We start from the raw sequence: 14,012 nt of genomic DNA, 5'->3' as shown, positions 1-14,012 counted from the left end.
TTTCCGCCAGCCCAGGATATTTTCTGTCTAACCACAGAATATATTTAGCGTTTTCGTTAATGATGTTGAAAATTGGAATTGGTTATTATATCAATTGGCATGCTCATTATTGTATTGGGGCAGTGTGTGGGGTCACCTGGTTCATGTGTGGTTTGGCGCCTGTCAAGGTGAAGCTACATGTGGTAATGCAAATGTTAGGGAAACATCTTTTGTTAACCTTACTCCACTGATGTACTGTAACCTGTGTAGACTACAGGCCTGTAGAATGTGGTAAATTGACGAATTTGTGTGAAAGTGGAGGGCGTGGAGTGTTTCTGTTTCTGTTGTATAGGCAGGAGCTTGAGCCCTGGGTGTGTTTTTGAATCCTGCATGTATTTCTTGGTTTTTGGAGCTCATGAATTGCCATTTGCGTGCGTCCTTGTTGGTTTGTTAGTGTTGGTGGGTCCTTGGTGATCTGTGGTTCTTCCTTAGGGTCAGCAGATCGACTTTCCAATGTGTGGGTAGTGGAGGATTGTTTGTTGGTTGCAATTTTGTGTGTGCAGGTTAGTTGCCCATTCACTACCAGTGTTGGTTGCTTATTGATCCGGACTCGGGTCCCACGGGGGTGATATGGGAATTCTTTATCCTATGATGTGCAGTATCTGGGGAAGGGGGGGAGCTGATGGGTGCTGGGGTGGGGCTGTACTTCAGTTGAGCTGAATAGAATAGTCAGTACATTTGGGTTTGAATAACTAGAATGGGGTTTGATGGCTCACTATATAGAAGTGTATGGGCGGAGTGAGCTGAGGTTTCAATTGTTTCAATTGTGTAATTTGTGGTGTTTTGTTGCTTTGTGGTTGTGCTGGGTCGGATGTAGGGTGGGATGTACTCGGGTTTGTGTTTTAAGGGTGTAGCTTGAGTTCATGTTTGATGCAATATTGCAGGATTTGGGATCCAGGAATGTTGTGTTGGGAGGAGATTTTAATATTGTTTTGGATGAGTCAGTGGATAGGAGTGGAAGTCATTCTAGGGGTGGTGCGGACCGGCAACATTTGGCATTGGCAGATTTGATGTTGGAACATCATTTACAAGATTGTTGGAGACTGGAACATCCCTTGACCAGAGAGTATAGTTTTTACTCGGGTGCACATTCAGTATATTCGAGAATAGATATGTTTTTGACTGCTGGTCGGATGACGGAGTGTTGTGAAACAAGTGAAATAGGTAGCACACTCTTAATGGATCATGCGCATGTGGTTTTGCAGTTACGGCTGCAATATGCGCTAAATGTTCATACATTTTGGAGGATGAATGTTTCGTTGCTGCAAAAGGATGATGTGTTGGAGCCATTGAGGAAGGAAGTGGAATGTTTTGTGGAGAGTAATCATGATGGCGTGATGCGTCCCAGTGTTGTCTAGGAAGCTTTGAAATGTACGATACGGGGCCATCTAATTGGTGTATCGAGTGGGTTACGGAAAAAGAGTGTTGAAAGGGAGGCATTGTTGGAGACTAAACTTGCCGAATTGTCGAGGACGGTGATGGTAGGTCCTGTTTGTGGGGAGGTGGTGGGTGAACTTAAAAGGGTGAGGAGAGAATTGAATTCGCTCATTGATGAGCGTAATGATCGAAGTAGCTTCTTTTTAAAATGCGCCTACTTTGAGAAGGGTGACAAATGTGACAGGTGGTTGGCTTCTAGGTTGAAGAAGCGGGAGGCGGAGCGGTCTATTCCTTCGGTTAGAACTCATGACGGCAGCATTAGCTATCATCCGGGTGTGGTAAACAACATTTTCAAAGACTTTTATGAGGAACTTTATAAGAATGAATCTGGGATATCAGGTGAAGGTGCAGAATTTCTGGAAAAGGTAGGCCTGTCTAAGATTTCTGTGGATGATTCTATGTTGCTGGAGGAGAATTTTTCATTGGATGAGGTTAGGACGGCGATTGGTAAGTTGAATGCTGGGAAGGCCCCAGGACCGTATGTGTTCCCGGCGGAGTTTTACAAGATCCTGCCGGATTCGGCTCTACGATTGTTGCTGGATGTGTATGTGGAGTCGTTGACCATAGGATTACTTCCCGAGACTACTCGTCATGCTTTGATATCGGTCTTCTTGAAAGGAGGGAGGGATGAAACTCTGCCTTCCAGTTATAGGCCCATTAGTCTTGTTAATGTTGATAAGATTCTGGCGAAAATGTTGGCTTGCAGGTTGGAGCGTCTGTTTCCGTCAGTGATACATGTGGATCAATCTGGTTTTGTGAAGGGTAGGAAGACCTCCAGTAACATAAGGAAGATTTAAAATATTGTCTCGAAAGCAAGTGGTCAGGAAGGGGATAGTGCAGTTTTATCTTTGGATGCGGAGAAGGCGTTTGATAGGGTGAATTTGGACTTCCTCTACGCGGTATTGGAGAAGATGGGTTTTGGTGTGAGGTTTATTTCCTGGATCAGGCTGTAATATAGTGAGCCGACTGCAGAGGTAGTTACCAATGGTATGAGGTCAGGGAGATTTAGAATGGAGAGGGGTACGAGGCAGGGATGCCCTCTTTCGCCTCTTCTATTTGTGTTGGCTTTGGAACCACTGGCCGAGTTTATCAGGAGGGCTGAAGATTTGCTGGGTCACTCGTGCTGGGGGTTAACGCAGAAGATTTGGTTGTTTGCGGATGACATGCTTTTAGTCCTTAGTGATCTCAAGAAGTCTATACCGGCATTGATGGATGTTATGGCGGAGTTTAATCTTTGTTCTCGATACAAAATTAACTGGATGAAATCGGAGATTATGCCTTTGACACATTCTGTTGATAGGAGGTTTGTGGTGGATTTGGGCTTCAGGTGGTGTCTATATAGATTGCTGTATTTGGGGGTTTGGATAACTCCGGGGATTGGTGACATGGTTAGGGAAAATGCACGGGTCATGTGTAGTGGTTTGCGGACGGATCTTGAGAGATGGAGTCTTTTGACTCTTTCTTTGTGGGGTAAGGTGAACGCCTTAAAAATGGTATCTGCCCCGAGGATTAATTATGTTTTGAGCATGGTTCCTTTGATGTTCCCTAATACGTTTTGGAGAGATTTGGACAGGTTGTTGCAGGAGTTCTTGTGGGATAGGAAGTACCCGAGATTGAAATTGTGGAAGTTACAATTGCCATTGCATAGGGGTGGTCTTGGGGTGCCGAATTTCAGGGCATATCACCTAGCCTTCTTTTCTGAATTTTTGGTTCCCTTTGTGGAGGATTTGCAGGATGTTTGGGTAGAGGCCGAAACCTGTTTCAATGGACCTCTTACTTCCAGAGCTGTGTTGACCTCGGTCTCCAGGAAGAGTTGTGGACACGATTTGTTGATGGATGACTTGAGGAGTGCCTGGAAGGGTTTGTGTCGTTATTTGGATGTGGATGCTTTGAGGGAGCCTGGTGCCTCGGTGTGGCTAAATCCTGCTATCAAGATAGATGGCAAGGTGATTTTTTGGGCAGATTGGTTTTTGGGTGGGGTGAGGTGGGTTGGTGACCTGTTTACAAATGGTCGTTGGATGAATGCAAGGGAATTGCAGCAACAATATGGTATTGAAAACTTTAGAGCTTCAGACTTTGTAAAGCTCAAAATGAGCAATTGGTGTGGTGGATTTGGATAAGAATATTGGGTTGGATTTGTTTGCAAGGGATTTGGTGGGATCGGGTGGAGGTCTGGCCAGTCGCCTCTATAAAGTGTTTGTGTCATGTTTTCAAGGGAATGATTCTCTAAGAGAGGAGTGGGGCAGGAGAATCGGATCGGATATCACGGAGGGCTTGTGGCAAAACATGTGTATGAACGTGAAGTTGTGCTCGTTGGGACTCACGGAAAGATCGAGACAGATTAAAATTCTAAATCGCATTTATTGGACGCCTGAGAGAATGCATAAAAGAGGGATGTCGGAGAGTGCAGAATGTTGGAGGTGTTCATGTGAAATTGGTACACTGGAACATCTACTATGGGATTGTAGGCTGGTGAGGCTGTTCTGGGGTGAGATTGGACGTATATGTGACAAAGTGATTGTTGGTCTCCCGTTCTTGGATTTTAGTGTGATCATATTGGGAGTGATGAGTCTTTGGATGATCTCACTTGGAGTGAGAAGAAGTGGTTGTTCAGAGGTTCAATGACTGGTAAAAGAATTATCTTAAGGAACTGGAAGAATGCTTTGACATTGAATGTTGAGACGTGGTTGTCTGAGATGCATGAATTGGCAAATATGGAGAGAGTGATGTATAGGAGACTTGGTAAATTGGCTTTGTTGAAAAAATATGGGCTAGATTTTTGCAGCTATTCTAACATTGTGGTTGCTGGGTGGGGGGGTGATTGAGAGATTTGTTTGATTTATTGGGGGTTTGCGGTATTGTATATCTCACTCTGTACATTGAACTGTGTAAAATGCTGTGCTTTTCTTGTATTGTTTACCATGTTTTATTTGTTGTACATTGATTGTCTTGGGTTTTTGTTGTACATGTTGTGTAAATAAAGTTTTAAAAAAAAAAGAAACCAATGCTCTTAGGAGAGAACTGATTTTGTCAAAGGAGCGAACTGATGACCTTGCTAGGCAACTACTGCAAAGCCAAGCTGGACAAGCACCCCTACCAGGTCCCGGGGGAAATCCAGCTCCTGTGTCATCGAGTAACCCTGTGAAAATAAACCTATCAGGAAATATTCCATTAGCTCCGCCCGAACGCTTTGCCGGAGATCCCAAAAGGTTTGCTGTGTTTATGAACCAATGCCGCTTGCACTTTTTATGCAGACCTGGAGCCTTCCCAAACTATCAAGCCAAGGTAGCCTTCGTATTGTCATATCTCTGCGTCAGTGCAGCTGATTGGTCAATTCCACTAGTTACACAGGATGACCCAATTCTTCGGGATTTTCAGGGCTTTCAAATGAGCATGGAAAGACTATTTGCCCGGCACTCCCAAGGACAGGCCCTGGATAACAAACTTTTGTCCCTACGACAGGATAACCAGGACCTTCTATCCTACATCGCGACCTTTAATAAGTTGATAGTGGAAACTGGATGGGCCTGAGGGAAAACGAATCACGTTATTTCATCGAGGGCTTCGAGGAGGACTCAAGGATGTCTTGGCTCAAGTCGTGAACCCACCTCAAGACTGCGCTGAATATATAGACTTAGTGGTCCAGTTAGATCACAGACTTCAGAACAGAAAGGCTGATCGAGGCAAGTTTGAGAATCGGGTGTTGGTCAAAACTCACGCTAACTGCAAAGGAGCAGATGCTTCAGAACCCATGCAAATCGGAGGGGTTAAAAGACCCTTAACCCAGAAGGAAAGCAAAAGGAGACGGCAAATGCAATTGTGTCTATATTGTGGAACTTCTGGGCATTTTCTACGGGATTGCCCTGTAAAACCACCCAAGATGGTGGTAGGAGCTGCTGATAAAAGCCACATGGAGTCAGACTCGGGAAACGACCACGCCTGACAAGCGTAGAGGTCCGCTTGCCGAGCTTGAAGAAGGATACTCAGACCTTGCATTTCATCATACCAATGGTCCTGGTAGATCCAAGGCAGCCATCGCGTATGCACGCAGTAAGGGCATACATTGATAGCGAGCCATAGGAAACTATGTGGACTATGAATTGGCTTCCAGGATGAATCTACCTCTCTGCCGAAAAACCACCTCAGATGTCATCACCACAGTCGATGGAACTGAAATTGCCTCTGGGCCTGTAACTCATTCCACCGCAGAGATGACACTATTGGGTCAGGATGGGCATCAAGAGACTATTGTGTTAGATCTAATCAAAGCCCCACAGTTCCAAATAATACTTGGGATACCTTGGTTGGAAACACATAATCCTTGTATTGATTGGCGAGTGAAGAGAATAACCTTCCCGGATTGTGCACAAACCTGTTACCCAAAGAAAAATCTGAACGTAGACCTGGCCACAGTAACCACAGCAGTCGTGCAACTACCTCCAGAATACCAAGAATTCCAGGATGTCTTCCAAAAAGAACAGGCAAACACCTTAGCACCTCACAGATCGTATGATTGTCAAATCGATTTCATACCCGGTGCACAACCCCCTTGTAGCAGGATCTATGCCCTTACGGAACCTGAGAACCTTCACCTATGACAATACTTAGACCAGTACCTTGCTAATGGCTTCATTCGTCCATCCAAGTACCCTGCATCTTCAGCTTTGTTCTTCGTGCCCAAAAAGGAAGGTGACCTCAGAACGTGCATAGACTACCGCGCATTGAACCAGATAACTGTTAAGAACTGATACCCATTGCCTCTGATCCCTGAACTACTAGACCAAGTGAAGGACGCTTGCATATACACTAAGTTGGATCCACGGGAGCATACCATCTGGTACGTGTAAAAGAGGGCAACGAATGGAAGACTGCTTTTCGCACTAAATATGGGTTATTCGAATACGAGGTGATGCCTTTCGGGTTGTGCAATGCACCAGCAGCCTTCCAATACTTCATGAACAACGTCCTTCGTGAACCCATTGACGTTTGTATTGTCGTATATATCGATGATATTCTAGTATACTCCTCTTCAGAATCCGACCATGTGAAGCACGTCCGAGCAGTCCTTGAGAAATTGCGCCAGCACAAACCATATGCAAAACTGGAAAAATGCGTTTATCATGCTACAGAAGTTGAATTCCTTGGGTTTATCCTGACCCCAAGAGGAGCCCGAATGGACTCACGAAAGGTAGACGCAATTCTTAAGTGGCCATCACCAAGTTCAGTTAAAGGATACAAAGCATGCTCGGCTTTGCCAATTTCTACCGCAGATTCATCCCGGATTTTTCACATGTTGTACATCCCATCAGAGCACTCTTGCGAAAAAATAAACGCTTTATGTGGACTTAAGAAGCTGAAAATGCCTTCCAAGAGCTGAAAGCGAAATTCACGTCTGCACCTGTATTAAAGCACCCGCGCCCTGAAATTCCATACATAGTGGAAACTGATGCATCCAGTCTAGCCATGGGAGCTGTCCTGTCTCAAAAGGAACCTGAAACTGGCCAGCTTCACCCAGTAGCATTTTGGTCCAGAAAGTTCTTGGCACCCGAGTTAAACTATGCGGTTACCGACAAGGAGTTATTAGCCATTAAATCCGCCTTCAAGGCTTGGCGGCACTATCTTCTCGGTGCCAGGCATACCATTACTGTGATCACCGATCACCGGAACTTACAGTATTTAAAGAACGCCAAGGCCCAATCGTCACGCCAACTCCGATGGGCATTGTTCTTTGCCGAGTTCGATTTTGTGATAACCAGTTTATAAGAATGGTAAAGCAGACACCTTATCCCGAATAGGGATGGGAGAGGCAGAAGTGAACCCAGAACCAGTACCTATAATTTCCGAACAAAGGATTCTTGGCTTGACTACTCTACAGACTCTAGAGGACATTCAAGTAAAGGTCCAGCAACTCTTTGATCCTACAGCCCTGCAGGACTGGGTAAAGAAAGGCCCGGACTACGCTGTCACCAATGACCTGCCTTATTACCAAGGTCGGCTATTTCTGCCACACAAGGAACTACAAGAGCTAGTCATTTCCCGTTATCATGATACCCTAATGGAGGGGCACCCAGGTATTGCAAAAACTGAAGCTAAAATTAAGAGACAATTCTGGTGGCCCACCTGGCGAAAGGATATTAAATCATTTGTGATGTCTTGTGGCATTTGCACCCAAAACAAAAGTCAAAAGAAAAAAACAGCTGGACTCTTACAACCTTTAGACATTCCGCCTACACCATGGCACACCTTATCGTTAGACTTTATTACCGATCTACCCCCATGCAATGGATTTAACACCATTCTAGTTATTGTGGATCTTTTTTCCAAGATGGCCCACTTTATTCCTTTAAAGGGATTACCTTCTGCTTCAATCCTGGCCAAGGAGTTCCTCGAAAACATTGTTCGCATACACGGATTTCCATCCGTATTGGTCTCTGACCGGGCAGTCAATTCATTTCACATTTTTTGAAAAAATGTTGTCAATTGGCGCAAATCGATGTGAGGTTATCGACCAGTCACCACCCCGAAACCGACGGTCAAACGGAGAGGATCAACCAGACTCTCGAACAATACCTGCGTTGTATGTTACATCAGACTGAGAGTAATTGGAAAGACATTCTTTGGATCGCCGAATATGCATACAATAATTCAGTACATTCTGGAACTGGACAAAGCCCCTTTTATATGTTATATGGGCACCATCCTCGAACCTCAGACTTTGACTCACCCCAACACTTAGAAATGCCTGCAGTGGACCATCTGCACGCTACGATTACTCAAGCCTTTAAGGAAGCAACTGCACATTTAAAACAGGCGAAGGAAAAATACAAGAAAGGTGCTGATCGACATAGAAGTGATGCTCCACAATACCAGATAGGGGACCAAGTATGGTTAGCCACAAAACATATACCTCTAAAGGGAACATGGATCTTTAACCCCAGATATTTGGGACCTTACTCTATTAAGGCCATTATCAACCCGGTGGCTGTCAAGTTGGACTTACCTGCTAATATGCAAATTCACCCTGTCTTTCATGTGTCACTTTTGAAGCCAGTGCAACCAGGGACAAGACTAACCAAGCCACCAGACCCCATCCTTGTAGACGGGGAACGCGAATTTGAAATGAAGAACATCCTGGACTCCAAACTGATAAAGTCAAAACTTTTTTATTTAATAGACTGGAAAGGTTACGGACCACAGGAAAGGTCATGGGAACCTAGTGACCACGTTCATGCACCCCGATTGGTGAAAAAATTCCACCGAAATTTCCCAGACAAACCGAAACCACAGGGAAGAACGACTTTAGGAGGGGCCTTGGGGGGAGTACTGTCATGATGCCGACCCCCGGGGACCCAGACCAAGTCCAGCAACCCCGGAAGCAGGCATCAAGTCATTCTAAGCAAGCCCAACAACCACTGCTAGGGGCTATTTGGGTGCAGTCCTGGCGCCTATGGCGCCAGGCTCATATGGAGAGTCAGTCCTGGCGCCATAGGCGCCAGGCTCATAGATTAAAACTTACCTGATGCAGACCATGATGCAAACTCACCTGATGCAAACCATGTTGCAAGAGCTCCAAGCCAAAAGAGGCTTGGAAGAGACTACTTTACCTAGGGACTCATTTTTTACTCGGGTGGGGCTGGGGAGGAATACTTACCTGGGACTAGTTTGGAGGCTATTCAAACCACGCCCGAAGAGCAGCACACGCTTCGCGTTATTCTGCATCCAGCAGCGTAATGCTCACCATGCCTGCAAGTCTGCATCCAGTCGTCTGCCACGCCCGCCTCGAGTCTGGAGCTCCTAGAAAAAGTGAGAAAGAAGGAGAAAAGGTTACAACAAGAGCAATACCTTTGATCCTTACCTGAATTCCCGATCCATCGCGCATTCGAGCTGGAAGAAAGAAGTTATTTTATGCGCGTCGCCTTGCCTGCTGCAGCGCCGCGCTGAACTCACCGGCCTTCGCAGCATCTTCACATTCCACTGCATCCTTCTGCATGTTCCCGCCGCACTCCGGCACCTAAGGGAAAGATAAGAACAGCAAGGTGAGCCAAGGGAATACACAGAGGCAATATTATTTAGCCCCATAGACTTACCTGATTTTACCACCGGGGGTACTATTCCTCTTCATGGGTCGGCGCAGCTACCACTGCATCCTCGCCGAACCCCGGCCCCTAAGGGGAAACAAAAGGACAGCAAGGTGAAACAAAGGGACAAACAAGGGGAAACCTCCTCACAACAATAGACTTACCTGATTTTACCGCCGGAGGCATTATTCCCCGAGACTTCATACTTTCTCTCAGCGACTGAATAAGGGAGAAAGCAACAGGTTACATATGGACATTATTTTATCGAACTGTGTTGGATAATACAAATCCTTAGCTGAATATTACCGGTTGCCACGAGGAACTCTTCGCTAGGGTCAAGCTGCAACCTGCAAGGAATCGGACAGAGTGAAAGTCAGACATTTGAACTCTTACGAACTACATACTTATGGCATCTTGGCGAGACTCTCAGAGTCAATATTGTTCTGGAACTCACCAATTCCTTCGAGCCAGTGAAGCAACTGGTTATCTACGCGCCCCTGCGCTCAATGCAGGATGGAGAGCTCATCTTTCCAAACCATCAGGTGAGACTCTAAGAGGGGACATCAAAGGTGATCAGTGGGGAGATCAGCGGGAGTGGGGGGGTTAACGCTCAACTCCACGGGTGGTTAATTCCCTTTCTCCATTTGCAGAAGAATATTCCTACGGGCCAAGCAAACGAAGCTAGGTGGGCCAGTCCAGTCCGTCATCTCGGCACTACGTATCACATTGGTGGAGACTGCAGCTGTCCAGTTCAGATCGATGCCCCTGTGGGAGCCAGGTGAGCGTAACACCCAGCCCCTTCTTGTCTCCCTTGATGTTGCTGTATACCCCCACCCCCTCTGGTCCCTGTGATGTCTCTCTGTACCCCCCACCCTGGTCTGGCCCCTCCATGCTATTGCTGTTTGCCCCTACCCCCTTCTCCCCACCTGATGCTGCTGTGTACCGCAGCCCCTCTGGTCCTCGTGTACTGTTCCCTCCTGTCTGCATCTTGGCACTTGCACTGTCTGGGTGTCTCTAGACCAAGTGCAGTAGCTAGTCTTCACATTCGTGCTTTTCATGGCCTGTGGGAGTGTCTTTGCGTTTTCCTTTGTTCCCTCCCTTGTCATCGAGCTCTTTTGAATCGCACTGTGTTTGGGCGCTGTGTGGATGAACCAACATATCATATCATATCACTATGCTTACTCTCTACTCTACACCATCACACTATTAGAGTGAGCTGGGTGTTCTCTCAGACAGCCCTTTATGATAAGTAGCCATACCCTGGAGATGGATGGGGATGCAGATTGTATTCAGTAATCAATAATCAAGACGACACAAATAGTTTGGCAAAGTTTGTCTGTTTTAATGTCAAGGGAGTTCAACAAACATCAGCAATCACTCGATCCTCTGACTCCGCTTACTTCATAAAAAACTGGGCTTTTATACCCACAATTGGTCGTCATTGATGGTAAGCTAAGCAACCATAACTCGCGCCACCACCGTGCACTACTAAGACTAACACCCAGGACATCGAAGATGACATCACAAATGTCATTGATGACATCACTGATGACATCACATGTCTGGCTCCCTCTTTTTTCCTTTACTGACATATCTAGGCCAGTAAAAGTCAACATCTAAAAATTCAATAAGTACTATATTTATAGAATTATAGTTCAAATATGTTCTTACAGTAATTCACTCGGGGTCCACTCACAGCATATGAAACATATACATAGGGGAAAACACAGACTTGAAAGATAGCAATGCTTTCTGTGTATGGAGATAATCAGTAAGGTTATCAACACTTTGTTATTGTTCTGCTTTTTTTTATTTCTTTACTTTCTCTGGATATGCTCATATTTGTGCTCACACTACTTTCCTTAGGGTCCAGTCGCCTCATGTGATAGTTATACATAGGGAAGTAGTAGCTTTGAAGCAGAGCAATCATTTCTGTACATGAAGATAATCAGTTAGGTTATGAAGATTGTCTGGTAACATTGCTGTTTTTTTGTTTACTTCACTTTCCCTGTATATGCTCATATTTGTATATGTTGTTGTCTGTTTGTGATTTGTTTGCAATAAAGCAATTATGTTTTAAGTGGGTTTTATTAGGTACTTATTACAATTTTACACTATGCAAAACTCTAATAAGAAAGCATTTCTAATTTTAGTATTTAACATGGCAAGATTATTAATATTGCACTCCATCCTGTCTGCTGCACACAATGCCTATGTTTCTACATGTGTACCTTAGTATACTGGAAAAAACATAATAATAGAATGCTGTTTGTATCAATGCATTGCTTAATGCACTACGTACCTCATGATATTTATTCCAATGATCCTTGACACTTTTTTATCAACATTACAATAAAAATCCCTTGTACAGACTTTTCATGAAAAGCAAATGCACATGTGATGCCATCAGTGATGTCATCAATGACATTTGTGATGTCATCTTTGATGCCCTGGGTGTTAGTCTTAGCAGTGCACAGTGGTGATGCGAGTCATGGTTGCTTAGCTTACCATAACTTGCGGATTTCAGGGGTTTTCGGTTTTACTTGGAACCATAACGTCCCTTTAGCAATGTTTTTTCACTGAATTTCATAGGGTTTTAGTAGCGCAACTTAACCATAATGTCCCTTTAACAATGTTTTTTCTCTGAATTTTATAGGTTTTTAGTAGCTCAACCTAACCAGAACCCCCCTTTAACAAAGTTTTTCCACTGAATATAGATATACATAGCATGAATTTGATAGGTGTTTACTAGTATTCCCTTAGTTTACATACATGTAACAAAGAACATACTGAACCCCCTGCTAGTGATTTTGATGTCCGCGGACTGTGTGCATGTCTGCGGACGGACGCGGTTAACATCAACACTATCCAAAAACTCAGGGGGTATCTTACATTGTTGTATTATACATTAGAAACACTGAACAAGTTCATAAAGCAGCACATAAACACATTATATTTAATAATAAATAAGAAGTGGAAACTGTATGTGTAAAACATTAACCGTTCATTTAAACAGCATATGCACCAGAATGGAATGGACCAAAACAAAATAAATATGCCTCCAACATAATTACCTCACAAAAACTGCACAGCAAAAAGCAACAGCAGACCTACACAGCAGTAATAACAAAACTTACCAAGAAACTAGTAAGTACACTACATTTATTTTATATATTAATAAACTTTCTGTATTAGGTACACTAAATCTAATATTTATTTTTTTTACACAGAAATGTCCAGTACTTTGAAATGGCTGGAATAAAATTTCCCACAGGATGAAATGAGTGAAGACAGTGATACTAATGGTAGACACAACATTTCTCTATATAAGCCAATTAATAACCATTACTTTATGTGTACTTAACAATTTATTTTTTAACAGACCATACGGACACTAAAAATAATATACCAAGAGAGACATTAGAAAATCCTCTGCAGCGAATGGTACTAAAAATTGATATGTTAATGAAAAATGTCATTACCTTAAAGCACTTTGTGGAGGACCACATAAAAGAAAACAATAAATATCACTGTCCTACATGTACCTGTTCCCCCTCTCCATGTGCCAGTCAACTATCCCCAAACCCTCCCCAGCAAGAAAAACGTTATGATGAGACTTCCATCATTTCCTCCCCTTACATCCATCATGTCCAAACCCCTAATTCCCCTGGATTTGTTTCAATTTCTGCTTCCCCCTTAAGCATGTTGATAGAATATTCCTCTGTGTCTTAGTTTTAAAAAAAAAAGGCAGTTAGGGTGTCCACGGACAGCTCGGGTGTCCGCGATGTCCGTAATTAACCAAAATGCGGGTGTCCTAAGGACACTATACGTGTTCGTACTGTTCGCAATCAACATGGAGGTGTCCTTAGGACACACAAGACGTCCGCCTGTCCGCAATAAACCAAAATGGGGATGTCCTAAGGACACTATAACTGTTCGTACTGTTCGCAATCAAAATGGAGGTGTCCTTAGGACACAAAAGATGTCTGCCTGTCCGCAACAAACCGAAAAGGGGGTGTCCTAAGGACCCTATACCTGTTTCCACTGTTTGTAGTTAAAAATGGGGTGTCTGCAGGACACTAAATTCGTCTGCATGTCTGCAACTATTCAAATTAAGGTGTCCTAAGAACATCCCCCCTGTTCGTAATGTCCGCAACCAGAATAAATATGTCCGTAGAACAAATATCCCGTCTGTCTGTCCGCAAAGTTCTAACGCACATTTATTTTATTCGGGGACTTGAACACTGCCCGTAGCACACCCGCGCACATGCGTATCACACTTGTGGGTCCTACGAACATCACGCCTGTCCGTAACTGTCCGCCGCATGTGTGTCACACTTTTAATTAGTTTGGGGACAGGAACACTATGCGTAGAACACTTGCACGCATGCGCACAACAGACCCCGCACATTTGCTGTCCTGCGGACAGCTGTGCCATTCGCGAACATGTCAGCAATG

This window comes from Ambystoma mexicanum, chromosome 4q, assembly GCF_040938575.1.
Source record: "Ambystoma mexicanum isolate Mex_15411 chromosome 4q, UKY_AmexF1_1, whole genome shotgun sequence".
In the NCBI taxonomy this organism is placed as follows: domain Eukaryota; kingdom Metazoa; phylum Chordata; class Amphibia; order Caudata; family Ambystomatidae; genus Ambystoma; species Ambystoma mexicanum.
The sequence above is the reverse complement of the archived record's forward strand: the minus strand, read 5'-3'. Positions refer to the sequence as shown.